The sequence below is a fragment of the Physeter macrocephalus genome, unplaced genomic scaffold (genome assembly GCF_002837175.3).
Source record: "Physeter macrocephalus isolate SW-GA unplaced genomic scaffold, ASM283717v5 random_1547, whole genome shotgun sequence".
Lineage (NCBI taxonomy): Eukaryota > Metazoa > Chordata > Mammalia > Artiodactyla > Physeteridae > Physeter > Physeter macrocephalus.
The window spans coordinates 17070-23562 of NW_021146541.1; the positions used below are offsets into that span (position 1 = coordinate 17070).

The 6493-nt window shown below is 50.0% G+C and overlaps 1 long non-coding RNA gene across 2 annotated transcripts in view; it reads left to right on the forward strand.

Annotated features, from left to right (window-relative positions):
* Window positions 1-6333, forward strand: part of LOC114485403 (uncharacterized) — a 10702-nt gene extending 4369 nt beyond the window's left edge. Inside the window, exons 3-4 of one of the 2 annotated variants that reach the window (XR_008616823.1) lie at window positions 2482-2611; window positions 5391-6333. This is a non-coding gene — a long non-coding RNA (uncharacterized lncRNA). Of the gene's footprint in view, window positions 1-2481; window positions 2826-5390 lie in introns of those variants that run through there. The other variant, XR_003678854.2, reaches the window with a different exon arrangement.
* The last annotated feature ends 160 nt before the right edge of the window (window positions 6334-6493 follow it).

Below are 6493 nucleotides of genomic sequence, written 5' to 3' on the forward strand. Positions count from 1 at the left end.
AACTGACAAAGGATTAATCTCCAAAATATACAAGCAGCTCATGCAGCTCAATATCAAAAAAACAAACAACTCAATCCAAAAATGAGCAGAAGACCTAAATAGACATTTCTCCAAAGAAGACATACAGATGGCCAACAAATACATGAAAAGATGCTCAACATCACTAATCATTAGAGAAATGCAAATCAAAACCACAATGCGGTGTCCCCCTTTCAAACATTCCTGCCTTTTGTAATTCTTTGGAATCACTAGCTGGAATTCAACGGCTCTAATTTTTTTCCAACTTGCTCATCTGTCCAGCTGTCCTTTCAGTACTGTGGGTGTGTATGTGGTGGTAGTGACAGGTATCCAGAAGTTTTGCGTTTTCTGGAATTGGTGCTTTCTCGAAGAGCCACACCTACTTCCTCACATCCACTCCCCCACCCCAACCCCGAGTACTGGATCCAGATTTTCCTCTGGGGAGACATCTCCTCCCCTCCAGCCCCTGCCCTGTACTATGGTTAGAACAGCCTCTGCCCCACCACCTTCAGAGGAAGACACATATTCTGTCACTTGCAACACGTTTTCCAGTCAATTTACCTTTTAAATCACCGAAAGGGCAACTAATTCCATCATGGATCACAGAATTTTCAAGCCAGGAAGTTGGTTTTGAGACTATCTAATACTTTCATTCAGCCACTCAAGCAACATTTAAAAATGCCGGCTTTGGGCCAGGCCCTAGGTGAAGAGACTGAGACCTCGAGAGAGGAGGGGCCCGACTCAGGGTTTCACAGAAAGTTTGTGTCTGAGTCAAGGACCAGAGCCTAGGCCTTCTGACCCCCAAGCCAGCATTCTCTAATTATGCTCCTCTGCTTCCCGAGATTAAATCCCAGTGGCAGTGTTTGCACATGGATATGTGAGTGTGAAAAAGATGGAGGACTGTATGCTAAGCAGGGGTCACTGCTTTCTGGGCAAAGCAGAGGTGGTAAAGGCTGCAGAGAAAGGGACAGAGAAGAAGGAGAAAGGAGAAAGTAAAGAGCTGTCCATGATCAAAACTACATTTATGAAAAATTCACACGTATGTACGTGAAAATTACACACACACATACATGAAAATCACACACACATGAAAATCACATACACACACACACACACACACACACACACACACACACACACACCTTGCCTTGTAGAGAATGACTAAAGGAAACAACTGAACAGTTCACTTATGCTTTCGGTACTGGGCTGAGCCGTGGCATACAGTGGCAAGTGGGGCTCCGTGTCTGCCCTCAGGAGCTCCAGCCATGTCTGACAACGTTCCCTGTGAATGTCTGTGACGACCACCTTGCCTGCCATACCTGCTGGCTGCAAGGCTGCACTGAGCCCAGATGTCACCTCTCTGTGGGGCCCCGGGCAAGCAAGCAGCCATTAGCAGCTGTGGCATGGGGCCTGTTGAAACATTGCCCAGAACTGACCAGAGCAGATTCCAGATGCCCTGTGTTTCTATCCAGGAGTCAGAGGGAAAGGGGAGCTGTTATCAAACCAATTAGGCACCTGTGGAGGGGCCGTCAAAGATCCTTGCCCCCGACCCCCCAATCTGGTTCACCCTTGTGTTTCTTCTTTTTTTTTTTTTGCCCGCGCCCTGTGGCCTGCGGGATCCTAGTTCCCCCGACCAGGGATCGAACCAGTGCCCCCTGCAGGGGAAGCGTAGAGTCTTAACCACTGGACCGCCAGGGAATTCCCTCACTCTTGTCTTTCTGAGCTTTACTAACCTTTCACACCATTGGCTACCAGCAGCTGCCCTGCGTGCCAGGCACAGTTGCCTGACACGTGGCAGAGCAGGCTGAGGCTGCGAGAGGTCTCAGTCCCTGCTGGCGTCCCTCCTGCTGGTCCCATCAGCTCTCTGCCTCAGCCACACCCGTGCCTGCAGTGCCCCACGGGTCCTGTGTGGGCCCCACCTCTGTGCCTTTGCTTACGTCTTTCCTCCCAAAGCTGTGCCCTTCGAGTCACGAAAGACCTACGCTTCCTCCAAACACCGGTCCAAATACTGCTTCTGCCGAGGAGTCTTTCAGGATTCGGAGCTGATCTCTTTCTTCCTCCGGCATTGGTCCCTTCAGCTTTTACTGAGTGCCAGTAGGCACTTGTGCCATTGCATCACCATCCCTCCATGGCCACTGGGAGACCGAGGGCTCAGTGGACACGGGAACTTTGTTTCTTCTGTGCTCCTGGTACACAGGCCCGTGCTCCGGCACACTGCAGATGCTCAGTGCGAACTCTGGTTGGATGTAGTTGAATTGTTGTGAAAAGGAGGAATCATTGCCCCAGGAGCGTCCTTCATTCCCTCAGACATGGTTCTTTGCACTTAACTAAGGGTTAGGGAGGACCCCTCCTGCATTCTCTCCTTAGGAGCCCACAATGGGAACCTCAGAGGTGGAATTGGAATTGGTCTCTGGAATTTGCCTGAACCCACCCTCCCTCTTTTTATTTTGGCTGCTCCGCCAGGAATGCAAGATCTTAGTTCCCCAGGGATCAAACCCGTGCCCCCTGCGGTGTAAGTGCGGAGTCCTAACCACTGGACCACCAGGGACGTCCCTGCCTGAAGCCCTTTAGCTGAAAACTCCTGTGTTCCAAGGTAAGGGGTCCTCAGGCCCAAGCTCCACCCAGCCAGGTGGGTTAAAGTCAATTGCCTTTCTTAAAATGAATCCAATAATAATAAAAATTGATGCTCAAAAATAAAAACAAATACTTAATAATAAAAGTGAATACTTTTGAGCCCTTACTAGATATGCCAGGCATGCCATTTGCCAGATGAGAAAACTGAGGCGCCGAACTACATAGTAACTCGCCCAAGGACACCTGCAGTTCGGAATCCAGAGCCCACGCTCTTTTTTTTTTTTTTTTTGCGGTACGCGGGCCTCTCACTGCTGTGGCCTCTCCCGTTGCGGAGCACAGGCTCCGGACGCGCAGGCCCAGCGGCCATAGCTCACGGGCCCAGCCGCTCCGCGGCATGTGGGATCCTCCCGGACCGGGGCACGAACCCGCGTCCCCTGCATCGGCAGGCGGACTCTCAACCACTGCGCCACCAGGGAAGCCCCCACACTCTTTTTAAAAAATTTTTTTGGCCACGCAACTTGCAGGATCTTAGTTCCCCGACCAGGGATTGAACTCAGGCCCCAGCAGTGAAAGCGCCGAGTCTTAACCACGGGACCGCCAGGGAGCTCCCAGAGCCCACACTCCTAACCGCTCCTCTACCCACTTCCACTGCCCAGATCACTCAGCCCCTCTCCAGCTTGGCCTCTGCTCATCACTCCACTCTGTTTGTCCAGGGTCCATCATGGGATGTCTCAGCTGGGGCTTTAGTAAGTGCTTATGGAACAGGTGAATGGAGTTTGGGAATTCTGTCTGCTTACCCAGGTTATCCCTAGGAGGGTATGGAGGGCATGACAGGGAAGGACAAAAATGCTGGGTCCAACAGCACAAACACTCCCACCCCAAGCCCAGCTTCCTGGACACCCTGATACTCTTTGCCACATTTAGGGAAAGAGATGTTTCTGAAAAGTTCCCAGGTTTCAGATAGCCTCTCTTCACTGTTAGTGTAAGATCAGAGGGCATGAGTACAGTTTCCTCTTGGCCAGCCCCTATGAAAGTACTCCAGGGAAAAACACTCTGGAGGCTTCTGAGGTTATACCTGAGGTAGGAGATAGATGGGCCCCTGGGCTGGACAGCTGGTGTTTGTCAAGTGGAGTAAAACTTAAGTTTGTTCACACCCAGACACTCTAAGGACAAAGCTAGTGGCAGAAGCTGAGCTCTGCTGGAATAAAGAGATAAAGTGACCACTCTTGAGGTCAAGGAAAACTTCCCTGTCTGCACATGCGCAGGAAGGCTCCTTGGGGGTCAAAAAGGGGTGGGGCGCCACCCCATAATAAGTGTGGACATACCCCCACAGGCCTCTGCAGTGGGATCCATCTTAGCGAAAAGTTGCGAATGCATGTTGGGGAGAGTCCTAGGACAGGTCAGGTGTGAAGAAAGAAACAAGATAAGTGGCCAAAGGTAAACAAAGGTAAACAAAAGAGACACTCCAGAAGGAGTGTCCTATATAAGTGATTTAAATCACCCCTTTTCTGTGCTCCTCATTCAGGACACCTGCACTACTCTCTGGGTGTGTATTTCTGCCTAGCTTCTGACTTAAATAAGTAAACTGCTTCTCAGTGTGCTCTCCCATACTTTGTGCTGTGTCTACTAATAAACTTTGTACCCGTTTTTTACATTTTTTGCCTCCTTGCAACATTCTTGCAAACCGAGGAAAGGGCCAGAGCTACTTTTCTTCTAGCCTCTAGCCCCTGGTGGTCTGGTGGCTAGGAGTCCTGGTTTTCCTCCAGGCTAGCCAGGTTCAATTCCTGGGCAGGGAACTGAGACCTCTCTTCAGGACTGCTCACTGCTGTCTCTCCGAGATCAGATGGATGAAAAAGCTGGGAGGTCTACATCAGTCAGGATGATTTCGATTTCAGGCAATAAAACCCAAGCCACACTAGCTTAGCAACAAAAGGGATTTGTTGGCTCTTGTCGCTGAGAGATCAAGAGAAGATGGGTTTCAGGCACGGTTCCATCAGGCCTCTGCTCCTATTTCTCTGTGATTCTCTCTGGGATCTGCTCCCATCTGTGGAGCTTCAGCCTCAGGCTATCTTCCAAAAGCATCCAGTGTTGCAGGTCTTCTTCTTCCAGAGGTAATGTTAGACACGCCACAGACACACTCCCCCCACCCCCCCAGCCTTTCCATTCCACAAGCATTGTCTGATAGGGTCTCACCTGAGTCAGTTGGAGTGTCTGATTCTAAATAGCTGCTTAAGTAAACCTAGAAGATGGAGTTGATGAGTGTTTCTAAGTGGGATTTTGGCCCCAGGGCTCACTGGAGACAGGAGGAGTTTCTGCCAAGTGCTCTCTTGTCTGGCTTGCTGGTATCATTTTACCAAATAATACAGTTATCTTAGAGGCAGGACATTGGAGCTGGTGCACCCAGGCCTGTGCCCTCCAGAGTTCTACCACCATGTGTCTGTCTGAAGATCTATGAGGGGCCCAGCGCTCTGATTTTGGAGGCTCCACTGCATACCACAGCAAATACATTGAAGTGTACCTACATGCCTCGTTCAACTTAATAGAAGAGTAACTTAAAAAATAGTTGAGCGCAATTGCAATTGAATAGGTGACAGTGTCACAGTTTAGAAACATTTACTTTTATTTTTTTATTTTTTATTTTTTTGGCCGTGCCATGTGGCTTGCGGGATCTTCGTTCCCCCACTAGGGATTGAACCTGGGCCCTCGGCAGTGAAAGCATGGAAGTCCTAACCACTGGACCACCAGGGGATTTCCAACATTTACTTTTACTGATTTTGCTATTTTCTTTTTGAATTTAGGAACCAACACGTTTTCTTGGGCCTTTGCAAAGCTCATGAGCACTAGGCCCAGGGCCTGTGGTGCTTATTATGGAGAACCGACTGGGTGGAGGCTAGTGATGGTGATTTGTGTGCATGTGCCTGAAAGGACACCAGGCCTGGAGCCAGACCTGCGGCAGTTGGTCCCAGCTCTGCGGCTAACTAGCTACGTGACCTTGGGCAAGTTGCCAACCTCTCTGGGCCTCTGTGTGGTCAATTGTCAATTGGAGATAAGGATGCTTGCATTTCTTCACTGTGTACTTACTGGAGGAGCATTCCTTCCAGCTGCAAGACCAGAGGGGATGAACTGAGAGTTACTTTAGAGCCACGCAAATCCAGTTCCTTTGGGATCCGATGAACAGACACAAGTCCACTGCCCTCTCTAAGCCAAGCTCCCAACAGGTTCTGAAGGGGTGAGCTTGCTGAGCAGCACCGCTGTGTTCACAGTGGTCCAGGCACATGACTTGGCATCAGCAGAGACTTGAGATAAGAGGGTGGTGGGATTCAGGAGAGAGGGCTGAGAGCCTGAGAGCCATGTAAGAGCCCAAGGATGGAAGTGCCCTTTGCTTGTGGAGGAAGGTACTAGATCCACACCGACTTAATTCTGCAATGACTGGGGAAGGCCTGGGGCTGCAGAGGTGAAAGGGCAGGGCTGCACCAGCATCTTAACCCCAGGGCATCACTCCCTTTTTTCTTGGATTTGCCCCTGGCTGCTTTCATTCTGTACCAGCTGCTGCCAAGGATACCATGCGTGTGGCCTGGGGCAGAACAGGGTGGGATCCCCTTTGGAGTTCAGGTGTGGGGAAGGTTGGGTTAACCAAGGCTAAGGATCAGCCTCTTCACCATAGGAATCACTTTTAAAATTGTGGTAAAAAACACATGACATAGAATATCTTTTTCCATCACTTCACTTTCAGTCTGTATGTGTCCCTAGGTCTGAAGTGGGAAAAAGATATTCCATGCAAATGGAAATCAAAAGAAAGCTGGAGTAGCAATACTTTATCAGATAAAATAGACTTTAAAATAAAGACTGTTGGGCTTCCCTGGTGGCGCAGTGGTTGAGAGTCCGCCTGCCAATGCAGGGG